This window comes from Anser anser (genome assembly GCF_964211835.1).
Source record: "Anser anser genome assembly, chromosome: 4".
NCBI lineage: Eukaryota > Metazoa > Chordata > Aves > Anseriformes > Anatidae > Anser > Anser anser.
This window is the reverse complement of record NC_139724.1, coordinates 15,788,902-15,805,766: the sequence shown is the minus strand read 5'-3', so window position 1 is coordinate 15,805,766 and position 16,865 is coordinate 15,788,902. Positions and strand designations below refer to the sequence as shown.

At 43.0% G+C, this 16,865-nt stretch overlaps 1 protein-coding gene across 5 annotated transcripts in view; it reads left to right on the top strand.

Annotated features, from left to right (window-relative positions):
- The window catches only part of SLC4A4 (solute carrier family 4 member 4), a 229,489-nt gene that overhangs the window by 89,208 nt on the left and 123,416 nt on the right, over positions 1-16,865 (top strand). Inside the window, exon 1 of one of the 5 annotated variants that reach the window (XM_083835259.1) lies at positions 15,541-15,681. The exons of the other annotated variants lie outside the window; for them this stretch is intronic. The gene's annotated coding sequence lies outside the window, so the exon portion shown is untranslated. Of the gene's footprint in view, positions 1-15,540; positions 15,682-16,865 lie in introns of those variants that run through there. 5 annotated transcript variants of the gene reach the window in all.

Sequence of the window (16,865 nt, the reverse complement as noted above, 5' to 3'; positions counted from 1 at the left end):
TCAGTGAGCTGTTCCTATTGGAACCTTCTCAAATGCTGATCCACAGTCTGTTTTTTTTTCTGAAACTCCTGTCCTTTTCTTCCTTCCCTTTTCATTCCACACTCCGACATCTGCTTATCCATCAGCAGAGCTGAGAATTTGCTTTTCCATTCACTTCTTGCTTCTGCACTGGGAAGAAGGCAGGTCAGCCCCTTCTGGAGGGACTGACGCAGGTTGCCGTTGAGGTCAGCTGGCAGGGGAAGAGGTAGACAGTGTAGGGATGGGTAAAGAGGGGCTCTCTGAGTGCCTCCCGTGCCACAGAGCTGAGTCTCCACTGATCCCAGGAGGTGTGGAGGATTATGCCTGTGACCTACTAACCTCCTCCAGTCAGGATTGGGGGTTTTGGAAATGAGCGCACAGATGGCCACTCTCTGGATGACAGCAGATGCTACCGATCTAATGAGTAGGATCAATCGATGTTTTAGCAAAATTGTGGTGCACGGACGTCTGTAGAACCGCAGTGCTTCTCCCTTCTTCCTAATACCCGCTGCTTCTGGGCCCTTTTTCCCTTCTTCCCTTGGCAGCCCCCCATTTGTCTCCCCCTTTGGATCAGGCTGGCACAAAGACGATGCAGATAATTTTGATTGCACAAGGAAGCTGTTAGGGAATTAGAAGATTAAGAAATGTGTGGAAGGAGAGCCAGAGATCTTGGGGCCAAAAACTTGTTTTACTCCGATGCCAGTAGGTTGTTATGACAAAATGGGTGTTAATGAGAAGAAGGAAATCAATCACATACAGAATACCCTGCTGATAGCAGAGCTATAGTCTTTCTGCCTCCCTACAGAGTATTGCTCTAGTGTGAGCTTTACTGGAGCTTTAGCTTGCGTAACCGTGAACTCTAAAATAAATGTTTTTGTCATCATTCACTAAGGCAAGCTTTGTCCTTCCCTCACAAATGCTTTTGAGGAAAGCCTTTTATTCTGACTGTCTTTTGCAGCTGTAGGTCTTGTCCCAAGGACCCACTGCAGGTTGTCTCTTTCTGTCAGGATGATTTCAGGGGTGTTGAACTTGCTGTAAAGTTTCTGTTGTGTTGGGGCAGATGCTGTGTTGTGAACGTGTTCATGCCTTGAAGAAACAACAGCTTATCGAGAGGCAAGAACTGCCTTTCCTTTATCTCTTCTGACTCTCATATCTCTCTGACTTTTTGATAAGCCCAAATGAACTATTTCACCTGTGACCTGCAGGAATGGAAGCCAAAGAACCGCCAGAAGAAATGGAAGTTAAAGGACACTCAAATTTCTGAGAGACATTTCATCAACCTGAAGAATAAATAAGATAGGGTGAAAAAGGTCTGAGTCCTAGTTCATTAGTCATGGCAGATGATTTCCTTTCTTCTTTATTAGTGTCAGCCATTTCCCAGGAAAACAGTATGTTCAGTAAAAGAATTCTGTGTGGTATCTGAAATGAAAGCTCTGAGAGCTGTGCTTTGAATCCTGATCCGACGTCTGTTTGCTCAGGGGAGAGTCTTTCTGTTTGGATTTACTTGCTGATTTGTTATCCACTGAGTGAACTTTAAAATAATGATATTAAGTGTATCAAAACTACGTGTGGGGAAGAGCATTGCCATCTGAAAGCTGAAGAGGAAAGCAGATGTTAGCTGAAATCAGAGCGATTCTTTACAGATGTGTTTGTACTTGTATTGCCAGATTTACATCTATAAAAATGCAGATCCCTCTTGGTGCATTTTGCCTTATGGTTTGTGTAATCACTGGAAGAGTAGTGTAGACATCAGCAGTTAGATGGAAATAAAAGTATGTGTTAATCAGTGGAGCCTTTCCTTCTGTTTGTAAGGAAACATATGAATGGACTGGTCCCAACATGATCGTGGTATTGGGCTTGTGTTCAATTCTTGCTTCCAACTAGGGACCTTGATATTTAAATATAGTAATGGGAACTGAGTGCATCCAGCTGAGGAGGGGTGTTTGATTTAGCTCTGAGCTGCTGCTATATAATATCCTGTGAATTACATGGGTGTGCATGAAAGGAGAGGTATTTTGAGCAGCCTGATCCGTGTAGACCTCCAGCAGTTACTCGCTGTTGTGTTCACGCTCCAAGAGCAGTTTCATAACGATGTGACTTATTAGGCTTGGATTTCAGGCTCTGATTAATAACTTGGCTCCTCTGTGCTGAAGCTACATGAGAGGTTTTTTTTTTTTTTTTTTCCTGGGTGAAGTGTGTGTCCTTATTTCGCACTTGCAGTTCTACTAGGGGAACCTGGAATCAGCAGCAGGAGGGTGAGACTGTTAAATCTCTGCTTTTGCTTGCTTGGAACCAAACAGATTTCATGGTTTAAAAGTGGTAGCGAGTGGAAGGATGCTGGAAATAAGAAACGGAGCAGAAAGCATGTGTGTCGAAACCTGTTTGCACTCAAAAGGAGAGAACTGGGCTCCACAGTGAGTCAGCTGTACACTCAGCCTCAAAGAGCCACTCATCATGACAGAAGTATGTCTCAGGGCCACTGTTCCTGGGGAGCTTTGGGCAAATATGGTCTGCCAGGGATGGTAGAAGATACCGATAATAGATAATAAACTTTATGTACATAATAAATATAGTAATTACACAACTCTACGGTGCTGCAGTGACATTCTGGTCCTTGGCAGTAGAGCACTGATAGCATTGTGGGTTTGGGGGGTATTTTACTTTTTGGTTTTGTTTTTGAAATGGGTAAGTAGCTCTTACAAGGTGAATGAGCATTCAGGAAAAGGAAAGGACACACTAAATAACAGCACTCACAGAGAAGAGTAATCAGCAAGGGTTTGCTGTAGACAGTGAAACAGTGCACTTGGCTTTTTGTGCAGAGAAGTCAGAAAGGCTATTCTGAAAACAGAAGATTCAAAGCTCAGGACGTTTACCAAACATCCTGCACCAAATCTGGGCAGAGAGAGGTGTCACATCCTCAGAGACACTAACTTAAGGTTTTGCTGGGACCCGCAGTCCAGACGAGTGAGTATCTCCATGAACTGTATGGGAGTGGAGGGTAATGAGCCTCTGTGGATTCTCTGCTGAAGCTGTCTAAAATAAAAATGGTCTCGAAGAGCTTGCACTGGGTAGCACTGTCCTTTGCAGTGACATTGCACCTTACTTCTTCCACAGAATGCTCAATGTGCTGTGCTAAGTGCATGGCAGCATCTCCATAAGAGGGTGGTAGCGGTGATGTTTCACATTCGAACACTTTGTGGTTACTGTGGTTTGTGGATAAGGATGAGACCAGCTTGTCACCCAAATTCTTGTCCAAAAAATAAACTTGGGAGATGGCAAATGACAGGTCCACAAAGTTCCAGGAGCCATCCTGGGGGAAGTTATGTGGCTTGGGGCAGATCTGCTCCCGGAGGGGAGATGGGCTGACAGAAATTGCACAAACTATATGGTTTCAAGCCCATGAAGGCAGCGGAAACTCACAGGCTAGAAAAGTTTCATTCCCCAGGATGTGGCAGGATTTTGATGTGTGGCTTTGGCCTTTCGGTTCTTAGGCCTTTAAAGAGCCTTCTGGGGAGTCTTGCAAATCTGCCTGGCTCTGCTGCCTCTGCTCCAGACGCTGAAGAGAAGAGGAAGTCTTCTTCCTGCGCCTTGCTCTGAGGCAGAGTGCTGACTTGAATATTCAGCTGGGTACTGACTCTTCCTTGTGCGCCGGGTATTCCTAGAGAACATGTCTGACCCCGTTTTGTTGGACTCGCTCTTATTTGGGTTTCCCTTTATCTGTATGGGACTTGTTCTGCCTTCTTTGAATATCATGGTTTTCTTGTTCCAGCCTGTTTCTATGTAAATTGCCTAGGATGGGAAACTTCAGAAGGATGAGTCTATAGAAAAAAGAAATGTAGTCAAGTGACTTCATTCCAGCATGCATTTCATCGTGGGAATGAGAGCTCGCTCTGCAGAAAGAAACTGCTCACCAATCAAACAGTGTAAACTTATTTAATGGCAACAATTGTTCCTTTGGCAAAGCCTAGCTAAAGCTCTCTAGAGGGATTAGTCTAGGCTTTGCATTAAAGCTGGACTGAAACATACCCCGCATTCCTAGCGGAAGAAAAGTGCCATCCAGAACAGTTGTTTCACGTATGCTTCAAGAAATGGGGATTATTTGGAAATGGACTATTTCAACTAAGTGACTGTTATGGCCTGTGGAGTCACATTTGCTTATCAGGGACAAAAGAAACAGCAGTGTAACCACAGAATATGTTGATGTAAATTATTCATGTGGATTTTTGGTGTTAAATGTTGTCAGCTGTACAGTTCAGGTATCAAGCTCATGCTCTAAGCTTAGAATTGGAAAAACTTTTCCTTGGGCTTGGCCGTGAGGGGTTTGCAGCTTCTTGGAGCCCCAAGAGGTGATGTGCGTGTGGATAGCCTTGTACCATGGGTACGAGAATGAGGTGACAGGATCCGTGCTAAAAATCTAGCTGATGAACTGACTGTTCTGGGATCTGTACAAAGAAATGGTGCTGGTTTCTTTTTGTTAATCCGAATCTGGTTTCCATTCTAGCTGCGTCAGTGTGGGTTATATTCAGTGGTGAAAAGGGAAGATTTCAAATTCTTTTCCCTGATCTACTTAAAATATATATGTAATATGTAAATGTATGTGCCTGTTAAACAGGCAGTATTTTTTTTAATTAATTGCTTGCCTTCGAATTTAGATTGCTCTCTGTCTTGTGGGTTCCTTTAATGCTTTGGCAATAAATAAGAAGCTTCCAACTGCAGACAAAACCACATTTGGGGTTAAATGCATGTGTTTTTTGATTGTTGGACCTTTCATTTTGGAAAGAGGGCTAAAGAATGTCATTTTCTCTTAGGGTTCAGTCTTGCTTTGCTGTAATGATCCGTGTGACTTCAATGGTACCAGGTCAGGTTGTCGGTGCATCATCATCTGTCAGCACCTGCAGGAACAGCACAGGCAGAAGGAGAGCTGTGATTCAGGACAGCTCTGAGGAACAAATGTAACTTCAAGTATATATTTAAGCCTGGTTGTTTTCAAGAAGATTTAAATCCATATTTAAAGCTCAGCATCTGTTGAAGTGCTGTGCAGATTGCTGATATAAATAGTTTGCTGAACCGGAGCTGCTCTGTCTACGTGGGGAAACCTAGGAGCAGGCAGATTTAAGGGAGCGCTTTCGGCCGCTCTGCCACGCTGGGATGATGCAAGCAGAACGGCTTTGCCAGATGACTATTTCTGGTATAGGTTCTTGCTGTCCTTTCGCCTTTCCCTTAGTTCACTTTCTAGCGAGGACAGCATTTTAGGACCAAATAAGCATTCATTTTGTCACAAGAGGGAGAAGTGAAGCATAAAATGGGTCTGAAGCTTGAGTGTTGACTCCCTACCTCCTGCCCACCTCCCTGGCTGACCCCAGACTCATGCAGGCTTACAGAAGTGTGGCTCTGCTGAGTCGTGTCCCCCCCTCCCCCAAGTTTATTGTAAACAGATGCTGGAAAGATGAGCAGGGCTCTCTCTTCACTGGAAAGCTGCCAACATGCTCTATATAGCTCACCCTAGGGTCTCCCTTTGTAAGTGGAGAAATGGAAAGAGCTTTCTTCTCCCAGCATTACTTTTGAGGAGCATTCTCATTTTCCCTGCTACATTTACTTGTCTGAATGTCTGATGGTAAGCTGTCACTAAATTAAATGCTAGGTGTCTCTGTAGTTTCTCACTGTTGAATTCTGGGTTGCTTAAAAGGGAACTCCAGTGGCCAGACCCCTGTGGGCTGAGATCTTTCTAGAGTTGGACAAAGTTAGGGCGATGAGCAGCTCCGAGTTCCCCTTGGAAGCAGTGATTCAGTTGCTGACCTTCTCCTGAGTCACAAGTGAGCCAGGCTGCCCACCTGTTGCTCCGAGGTCGTGTGCTCACTGACTCTGACTTATGTCCAAAAATGTACAGCAAGAGTTGGTGGTGGTCGCTGCGCCTCTACCAACTCTTTCCTCTAGCACTGCCTCGGGCAGCTCTGCTCATCCTGCTGTAGTGCAAATTTCCTTTGCATTTCATTTTCATTTCGGGTTCCTGGCTATGCCCCTTCTCAGCGTGGTAACGTGGATTTTGTCCTAAACCTGTCTGTGCCTGTGGAATATAAAGCATTGCTTGCTCTTAAGGGGTGAAGGGGGTACTTAATAATTAGCTGATTAAGAGAAGCAACTTTTGGTAAGTTGTTTATGAAAGGCGTAAGGAAAACTTGAGGAAAACACATTTCAGCAAACTGTCCTCATTAATTTGTTACGGAGAAGCCAAGTACTGCGGAGGACTTGAAGGCTAACAGCTTGCAGCTGGTGCAGCCCATGGAAAGTGATGACTTTCGGACATCCCATATTTCACAACAGTTGGAGCTGTAGGCTCATAACTGGAACTTGGCAGCGTTTAGGAAGCTCTGTATGTATTCTCTTTCCCTTCATTTTCTGAACATTGATACAACAACTGTTAATTGAAGGGTTGGGGGTTAGTTTTGCCCTGCTGGCAAAGGAAGTGTAGTTATTTTTGCAGCAGAAAGTAGTCTGGTGGATCCATTTCTTCACGTATTTCCAAAATTGACATTTTGCACCATAAACGAGCAACTTTATCCTCCCTCCGTGGCTAAATCTGAATGCTTTGGAAGGCAATGCATATTCCTCAAGTGCAGTTGAATGTTATTTGGGGGTTAGCAGAATAGTTGAAGTTTGAATTCTTTACACTTATAGCTATGGGTTTGTGATGAAACTCTCTTCAGTACTGTCCTGTGACTAATCCCATCATTTTGTAATTTGTTAACAGAATTGTGTAATTTAAAAAAAAAAAAAAAAGGAAGATGAGAAGGTATTTCCTTCATCATTCTGCAGTGGTTATTGCATACTTTTCATGGCTAAGAAACCTATTGATCAAAGTTGTGATGTTTATAGCCATTTTTGCCAAGTAATTTGGCATAGATATGAGCAGGGCAGTGAAATGGAAGTTGTAATGCTTTGGGGAAGAACCTGTTCATTCCTGTTGTCAAAAGGGAATGTGGCTGTTTTAATCAAATTGAAGGGCTTTGAAGATATAGAGAACTCTCAAAATATGAAGTGATATTAATATGCACATTTACTGAATTACAGACAAGATTGCTTTCTGAGAAGAAAAGAGGAATTGTGTGTTTATAGATTTCAGGAATGCTGTGCAGTACTTCATGTTACAAGTGTGTAAACACTCCATTGATAAATGCTTATATTGGCTCATCATTTTTGAACCCTTGGTGATGATTATTTTACAGCATTTTTTAGTTAATGAGGCTGAGACCAGAAAAAGCATTTTTATTTCTTTTCATCCATTTTCTTTAGATGGAGAAGTACCATATTCGTACTAAGGTCTCTTTGAAATTTGGAGACTTGGGAAGTTTATTAACATTTTGGCTGTAGCCTGCTGTCTTCAGCACGTTTTAGAAACTGATGAATATTTCGGTTTGCTCCGAGGATTCATCTGGGAATGGAATCTCAGAAGGAGGGCTTTGCAAGTCCTGGGAGCTGGGGCTACCTCTGTTCTTGAGCTGGAGATGGAAGTCTGAGTGACTGCAGCAGTCAGGTCACCTGCCTGATGACTGCACTCAAGAGTTATGCTTCGTAGCACAATCACTTTCTCTTTTGGTTGAATCACGGTACTCTTCTGCTTCTCACTAGCGTTAACGGATGATGCATTGTAGTGACATAAGCTTGTCTACTTGTGAACTATTTATTAGTAAATGCAGCTTTTTAGAAGTGTTTAAAGTTCCTTCGGGTTTTCAACGGAAGTGATTGTTTTCTTTCAAGTCCCATTCAGTGAGAATAACATTTATAAACTGTTTCATACATTTAAAAATGATCATCATTTAAGTCTGAAATCACAGTATGCGTAGCCAGAGGCCTCCTCTTTGATTATCTGCTGTAATTTTACATCTGTTTTCACCGTGGGTCTGTGTCGGTCAGGCTTGTGGTATTTATTGCAAGTGGTTTAACTTACTGCCTGTACTTGTCTGAAGTATTTGGAAGTGCTGGTGACACTGTGTTTTTCTGCAAGCATTTTAACTCAGTGCCTGTAAGAAATGGGACAACAGCTTTTTGCCCGGTCAGCATTCACATGGACGTCGCGTGTGTAGGAGCTGCAGCTGGTAGTGACTTCTGGCAGGGATGGGTCACCTGGACACTGCTGCCACCGAAGCTTCAGGGTCTGAAAAGAGGGGCCATGGGCACATGTCTTAGGAGAGCTTGAAACCTCTATGGATGCAGGTTCGCATTATGTGGTATATCTGTCTCTGAAAGAACATCCTTGTGAGCAAGTCGTGTGAGAAGGGATGCCCTTCATCCACCATAAACTGGGATTCTGCAGGTGTGATCCATGTGCTGTGGACATCAGCATGTGCCTTTGGGGAAAAATCAGAGAAGTAGTGCAGCTCCTGAGGATCTCAAGAGGGAATTCTGGCCTCCCTTGAGTTAGTTCGTGGGAGGAAGGAAGGGAGGGGAGGGAGGGAGGACAGCAATTCTGTGGGGGTATCCTCAGCCCCGCCTGTTGGCAAGGTTCATACAGTGATTTAGAAGAGAGCAAGCATCACTTTGTTTGACAAATGGTATCTTGGAGAAAAAATCCTAACACCAGAATTTCTGAACTTGGGAAATATCCCAGAAGTAAGCCAGCATGCGTGTTTGTTTGTATGGTTATCTAACAAGGTTATCTGCCTACTTCAGGTTCTGCACTGACAAGTGCCTTATTTCTTAAACGACCATTAAAAACCAGGACATGCCTGTGCCATGGAAAGCAAGGAAAGTGAAATGGCCAATCCTTTCTGGTAAGTTGTCTCAGGACCAGACCACACTGACAGTGACTTGTCTGGGGAGCGGTTCTCTCTCTCGCTTGGCACACACAGTCAGAGTGGTCCCAGCTTTTCAAAGACTTCCATTTGTATTTAGCTGTAGGCACGCCAGAATTAATCAGCCTTATATATACACTTCCCAGGCAGTACGCTTGCTATTTGTTTTCATGCTGCTCCCGTGAATGGATGTGTTTTTTGATTAAGCTACTTTCTGCTGTCATGCAGTCATTTGCAGAGCTCACTGGGATGAGCTCGGACAACGCCAGGCCTTCCTGGGGGCCTCCCCAAGTACGTAGGACCATGGCTGATGTGGCAAGCCTTGTACATCTCCTTGCTGATTCCTACAGCTGGAGAACTCGGTGGAGCTCATCCAAGTCAAACTGCAGCGGTGCCATTCTCCGTACTGGTACTGAAAGGGGCACGCCCATTGCAAGCACCCGTAGCCAGGAGAGCACTTGGTGCGGAAGAGAAGGTGCTCTGTTCTTGGAAGCCCAAGGCTTCCGAAACATAAGGTCAGCGCCTAACTTGTTGTACAAACATCCTTCTCCGATTAAATCCGGTGTGACATTTCTTCGAGTAATGTGGGTTTGGTGTCCTTCATTTAGGAAGAACAGATTTTGCATAGCAAGAGGAAGAGTAAACGTTTTGCAAGAAATATTTTGCTTCCTACCAAGGTCACGTATTTTCAGTTATGCAAAGCATGTGCTTAAAATGGGAATCTCCAGTTGAGGATAGCTTTTAAATGCAGTAATCTTAGATCAGAAATCCTTGAGGTTTATTGCTTACAATTTCCTGTCTCTTTGAGGGCTGGGGGGGGGGGGGATAAAAGTGTTTTGAAAAAAGTTTTGTTCTGTTTTGTTTTTAAATCTAAACCAGGTCCTCTTTTGTTTGAGAACCTGCAGTGAATTGAACTATTCTTCGGCATGATGTTGTTTGCAGACATTTGACTTCATCTCAAAATCGAACAGAAAAGCTTGTGTTTGAGGAAACAGGTACTTGAAAGAGCCGTCCACTTCTCTGTGGCTTGCTGACTGCCAGAAGGTTGGGAAACACCTGGAAAATAGGTTCTGCCTTATTTTCTACATGTTCCTTTATTTAATGCATTTGGGGGGTACATGTAGCAGGAAGCCCCTGCCTGTTTCTTCTGAAGTTACTTTTCTGTGTGGTAGAATTGCCCTTAGGGTGTTCAACATCATTAGGATATTGAGAAGTGCACAGCATTCACATGGCTGCCTGTGGGCGGAAGAGGTGCTGGTGTAGTCTAAGTACAGCAGTTAATGCACAGCAGATTGCTGGCAGGTTTATTTCATAATCTTTTTTCTTTCTTTCTTTTTTTTTTTTCTTCTGAATTTGCTGCTGCATGAAAATCCATTTACTAAAAACTCAGGGGTAGAAAACAGATTGATGTTGATAGATGAGCACATGTGCTGTCCTCAGTTTGACTTCACATATGCTGCTGCATCAGTCAAGGTTTTAAAATTCTTTGAACTTGTATTTTAAAAGCACGTTCTAGAAGGCAGCAGAGGACTTGTATCATTTCCTCTGTGCAGATCAGTGCAGCACTTCACAGGGGACCATTTTCAAGTTCATAAGGCGACCCTTTTTCTTAAGGAACTGTTGTACAAGGGTCTGTCAAGTTGTTTGTGGCACCAAGCAGCTCTTCTGCCTCGTACATCCTGTGCTTACTCTGAAATAAATGAAGTCCCCTGACAAGTTCGTGTTTCTTCTTCCAAACTTCTTCAGCATAAGTGACATAGCAATATATGGCGATGGCGGCTCCTGGAAAGGTGATTTAAATGGCATATATTCATGTTGCTCTTAGTTGCAACCCTGGTGAAGTTTGCATAGCACTTTGGATTAGAGGATTGGGGAAATGAGGAAATTCCTCTGTCTGTGCAGGGGCTTGGTTTTACATATAGCTTTAAGCAAATACTTTGAACTGAGGGGCAGGGGGAGGAGAGGAATTGTATTTCATAGCTTCTGAAAATCAGCTGCATATTTCTTAACATAATTTCCCCATCTCTTTAAAAAAGTTCAATAGGTTTTAAAACCAAGCTTTCGTGTAAGAAAAAAAAAAAAAAAGGAAAAAAGTCCCTTCTCTGTGTGTATTTGCATACGCAAATCAAACTGTTAAAGTTCTGCAGTCTGAAATGCATGAGATGAACGCACGTGTGTCTTGGCATGTGTATTGTGCGTTTCAGTGAATTCCTTTCTGCTCTGCAGCCTCACTGCCGCCTCTCGCTTTTGGACTGCTCCCTCCCTTGTTGATTGGGGTAACGTTTCATTCTTCCTAGAGTCATAGAAACGTGCCTCTTACTCTGGCTTTTTAAGTCAGTAGCTGAAGTAATGTATGACACAGTTCATCAGGGAGCATGGTTTGCCTTAAAAAAAAAAGAATCCTTGTGTCACAGGGATTTGAATCAGTAAGTAGAAAACTTTAATTTAAATAATGGATTTTAATCTGGCTATCTATATTTTATGATTTCTTAAAGGAAAGTTGATTCTCAGCAAGTAATTTGCTGTTAATGTTCCTTTCATGTTGAATTTATCATTCCATTCTAGAAGCCAAGTCACGCTTACAAAGATTTTTTTTCAAGCTACAGTTATTCAATGTGTTAATTTTTGTGCATTAGAAAGTAACAACTAATGCACTTTTCATTTACTAGAGGCAGAACACAAACACCTAAATTTAGGCCTCTCTGTGTGGGTGTTGACGTACAATGTGGGCATTTATAAACTCCCATTATGGCCACTGGAGAGGCAGCTAACTTGCACAGTCAAGCCTGGAGAGTGATTCAGCACACCCTGAAGTAGACACCTTCTGGCTGCTCAGATGAATTGCTCCTTCAGCCCTACTGCTTCTGCTGACTACATCGGCTTTGGCTCTCATAGGAGCCTGCACACTGCGTGGAAAAATGTGACACGTAGATGTCAGATGTCCAGTTTGGATTGTTTTGCTGGTATCTGGCTGGAGATTCAGAGGAGTACTATTCTATATAATCTTTGTCAAATTCTGCGTGGATGGAAATTCAAATTCAGTTCAAAATATGCTAGGAAGGCCTTGTTTAATTGTATTATTGAACTACTTGATGGGTATTGTTTTTTGTTTTGTTTGTTTGTTTCCAATTAAAATCAAATTAGGAATCAAGGGAAGTGTTATCTGAGTTAACGAGCTGGTGGAGTTTTCTGTTCTTAGATCTCATCTTCTTACCCTTTCTTTTTTAGCTCAGAATTCAGAAGAAAAATAAAAGCTCTCCTGTTTTGTCATCTCCCATTTAATTTCTTTAATGGGTTGGATAATTCAGAAAATTAAACTGCCAGTAATATTATTTCTGCACTATGGAAGGAGATACCCATGTCAGAAATGAGGTGAGCACATTTGCATAGTTTTGGCTGAGATGCCTAGCTAGTGATTCTCACTTGGATTCAGCAATCTGACTTGCCCTAGTCTTTGGAATCAAACATATTTTCTGTTCTTGGTTCAGCGCTGTCTTACAACTCGTAATGTTCTTGGTAGATTACAGGAGAGTGCAGGTCTTTATATCAGTTTTAAGTTTTTAAATCAGTTTATTAAGAAGACATTTAAAGGCAAATGTTTTGACAAAGCTATGAACAAATTCTGCATCACTGTCTTGAAGAAGTAACGATTTGGTGCTCTACTTCAGTGACATCTCAAGTGACTTTCCAATTTAGCTGAAGAGTATGTAGTGGTTGGGAAGTCAGTGGAGAAATATGTGGCCTCTGTAGCAAAGACCACGTATGCTTTGTGGCTGCAGAGGTCTGCCCCGTTCTTTGGATTTGAGAGGAGTTGACTAAGAACACCTCGTAGCTTTCCGTGCCTAAGAAGAGATGGTGGCTGGTAGCTCACAGACTGATACTGCTGAGATTCCTCCTGGCACTCCAGGCATTTGTCACTGGGGTGTGCCAGGAGAATTCCTCCCCTTTCATCCAGCAGAAAGGGGAGAGAAGTTGTAGTCCTTTATTATAAGGATGTGATCTGACTGTCCAGCCATGCAGCCCATGTGCTTGCGCTGTGATGGATCTTCCCATGTAGGAATGGAATAACCTACCCACGTTACCTGTGTGTGGCTTGGGTTTTGTTCTTGTTCGTTTTTTAATACAGGTCTTATAAGCATATGAAGTCTTTCATGGTAGAATGTGCACTGTTGTGATTAGCAAATGCTCCATGAGCTCTGTGTAAAGGAGAAAGAAGCAGTTACTGTCACGAGTAGGGGCCTGGAGAAGGTAGGAACTGTCTGCTTGTCATGCAGGTTGCTGATGTGATAGCAGCTGCTGACAAGAGCTAAGGGAAGGTAACTAAAAGTAGAAGATGGATTGGTAAGATTGAGATCATTGGAAGCTCAAAAATTAGCCTGTAAGAAAATAAATAGGTTTTTAAAGCATGTTCTGTTCAGGCAAGTTAAAATGAATGTGTGGAGTTGTCATCTGTACAGAATCACGACTGTGATGAATGCCGTGACTGGGATCTGACTGAACTGACAGTTTAATTGTGTTTTGTATGAGGGATCATCACCTGGAGTTAAAAACAGCAGCCGGTTTGCTTCCTTTAATCTGTGTGTATGTACCAACAGCGTAATTACTGCACAAAAGGGCCAAGTCTTCTTACTCTTCCTGCGAGAGACAGTTGACGACTTAGTTATCCTCACCGTAAAAGCAGTGGGTGCTGAGATCTGGTGCAGGATCCTTGGATGCTGCAATTTTTGGCTCGTACTTGATGCAGCAGAAGGAGGAGAAGCAGCAGCCCAGGCGCCTGCACAGCACGCTCCTGGCAGAGGAGGCACACGTGGCGTTACGTGATCCAGGGGTGCTGCCTGAGCCCCTGTCACCATGTGCAGGCAGGGTCTCTATTAATAGAGCTAAGATCCAGGTGATTCCTGGCATTACGTGAGTGCTGGCTCTGGAGATTATGGGGCAGGTGCTGTGGTTTCAGGCAGTCAGTCTGATGGGACGTGTGTGTTTGCAAGAGAAGTGGAACCTCAGCTACGACAATCTTGAGATTGTCTTTAAGCTAAAAAGACACATTAATGTGGAGACATACTGTGATGAATAGAGTTTGGTTTTTATGTACAAGCTAATTAAACTAATTTCTGAGTAGCACAGAGCTTATGTGCGTATTTGGTGCGTAGTTGCCACTTCTCAGTATTTTGTTAAACTCCTGGTGTGGGGGCTTGGGGATTAGCTGATATTAGTCAGGCACATGAGACGTAAACCCAGCACATCAGAACTTGTTTCCCATGGAGGTCAGTAGTGCATGCTGCCAGTACTGGTAGGTGTAGCATATTGTAACTGTGGGGTCAATCACTGCATCAGTTGTCTCCCAGGCTTCACTTTTAGAGGTGCTGTAATGGCAAAAAGATGTCCAATGGAAAGGTTTTAAGAAGGTCTGTGCTTAAGCATTTTTTTCTGATAAGGCTGTATCACAGCTGTAGGGTAGAAAAAAAAAGGATGTTGTCAGCTATGTTGACTCTAAAAGTCATTAATGACAACTTCTTAGAAAATTCTGTGATAAATTCTCTGGGGGTGTGATTTGCATTGTAGAAATTTCAGGGCAGTGTAAGAAAAAAAAATAAAGTGCATTATTTGCAGTTTCCCTCCCCATAAGTTACATGATGCATGGTTTCAGGATTGTAAAGCAAGCTAACAAAAGCAGTTATTCAGGACTCAGGCAGTGAAGAAATTAGTGCAGAGGGTGGAGCATGAATGCTATATGCAATTGCCAATAGGTAGGTCCATACTGCTCAGTATCCACAGTCACTACCATCATTTCCAAAGGGCCACAGTAACAAAAAGAAGGTTCTGATTTTGGTTATGGCTTGGTTCATTGTTAATTTTCATTAGCTTGTTAGGCTGTATTGTTGTTTCCATCTGTTGTGGTCTTTAGTGTATGATCAAACTATTTCAGCAGCTATGCTTCCAAATGAATTAGCATTAGATTCCTCTTGATTTCTAATTTCCATAAAATAGTGTCTTCTGTTTCATACGGTCCTCTCTACTTGCATCCAAGTACAAGGGAAACAGGGAAACCTTGAACTTGGAGTACTTGTGGGACCCTTAAGGATAAACTGAGCAGGAACACAAACTTGTTCAACAGCAAAGGCAGTCTGAATATTGAAGCATCTGGTTAGATCATTGTCTTTGGGTGGTAGGTTACTCTCATCTTTGCCACCTATACACTAAACATAACATCCAAACAGTTTCTCAGCTCCTTTATTTTAGTTATATGATAGCACATAGTTAAAAACGAGAACTGAAGGTCCTGGCTATTTTCAATTACTTGTATCTTTGCCAAAATATAATAATGAGGACTTAAATTTTCCATTTTAGATAGCTACCTCAAGCTCACATTTCTTCTTGGGAACAGGAGGAGGAAGGAAAGCAGAGATAAATTTTTGTTTAAAATTCTGGAAAAGGTTTCAGAGAACCTAATAAAAAGAAGTTTCTAGCAATCTTCTACTCTGGAAACTAGATCACACCTGTTTCACATCAGATGCTTGAAATTAATACCAGGTGGCTGTGTCTGCCAGGCAATGTCCCAGGTGAAAATTTGTCCAAATTAACCAAAGCTACAACCTTTTGAAAGCCTGTTTGCACATGTGCAGTACAAAGACATTTGAATTTAGTAGCTGTGGCCTCTGAGGTCTTTTGATCTTCCCTGGGAATGACTCAGCCCATGTCCTAAATACTGATCCACGTTATGGGCTCACATCTATGTTTCCTACCCCCAGCCTGAATATAAAGAGCAGGGATTCAACAGAACTCGCACTGGATGTTGGACAACTGTGTCATTATGATCTTTGTCCACACCTCTGGGATCTGAAGAGAGAGCAAGGAACATGGCAGTAAAGTGGAGGTAGGTTTTGGCTGGACAGGAAGGGGCAGCCCTGGGACCTTGCCCGAACGGGCTGTGTTTGCGTGGTTGCAGAGCTCTACAGAGAGCCGCAGGTGAAGTCCGTTCTCTCTCCAGTACACAGAGATCCTCGCAAGGTCACACAGTGGCAGGACTGGAGGGAAGGAGCTGAGCTTCTCCAGGGGGAGCTGAGTCTAGGTATAAGAAAAAAAATATCTTTGCAGTGGGAAGCAAATGGTGGAAGTGGTGGAATTCCCTGCCCTGGAAGTGGTTTGGGACCAAGCCTGAAGGGGCCTTGGGTAGCCTATTCTATTTGAAGGACCTGCTTTCAACACCAGGTTAGATGATAATTTCCAGAGGCTTCTTTCAGCTCTGGGTTGTCTAAAATTCTGTGGTCTGCAGGTAAAAATTGGGGGGTGGGGAGGAGGGGGTAGGGGGGAGGATTTTGCTCCAGTGATTCGTGACAGAAGCACTATTGTTCCAAGTAATGAAAGGTGTTTCCTTGTTATACAATGTCTGCTATGGTTGTGGCATTTTTATTATTATTATTATTTTTTTCCCCAGAGGCCTTAGCCTCTGAATTGTGTTATAGGATGGTTTTTGTGAAATGTATTTTTCCCCCTCAGTCTTGTGTTGTGTTCTTGTAGTTGGATTTGGAGGCATAAATGTCTAGTTTCTGGGTGTCTGCTTTGTCACGGTGTGTGTATTTTTCATTCAGAACTTGTTTTATTTTTTGCAAAGAAAGGTCCAGAAAGGTAGGCTACATGTCCTATTCCTTGAAAATATTGTGCAATAATATCTCTGACAGTTTTTCAAGGTGTGAAAGGAAGGATTTTCAAACGCTTGGCTTTATCTCTTTGAAATATGCTGTGATTTCAAGGGAGAGGCAGAAATTGCCCCAAACTGTCAGCTTCTCAAAAATCTCACCAAATCTGCCTGTGGGCTGTTTTTAAACACCAATTCTGTTTGTACACAAAAGATCTTTGGCCAGTGTAGCTAAAATCAGGTTTGCAAGTAGTGGGTGATAAATTTTAAGTTACTGGAACAAAGGTAAGCTTTTGGATCTGCAGGTAGTCCCGCAGGTCTCAGCTCCTAACAGTTTGCTAACTGAGATGTTCTGGGTAAGGGCAGTGTGTGGTCTGATCCACTTCCCTTCCCCTGACACTGGCAGCTGCCAAGTGGCTCGG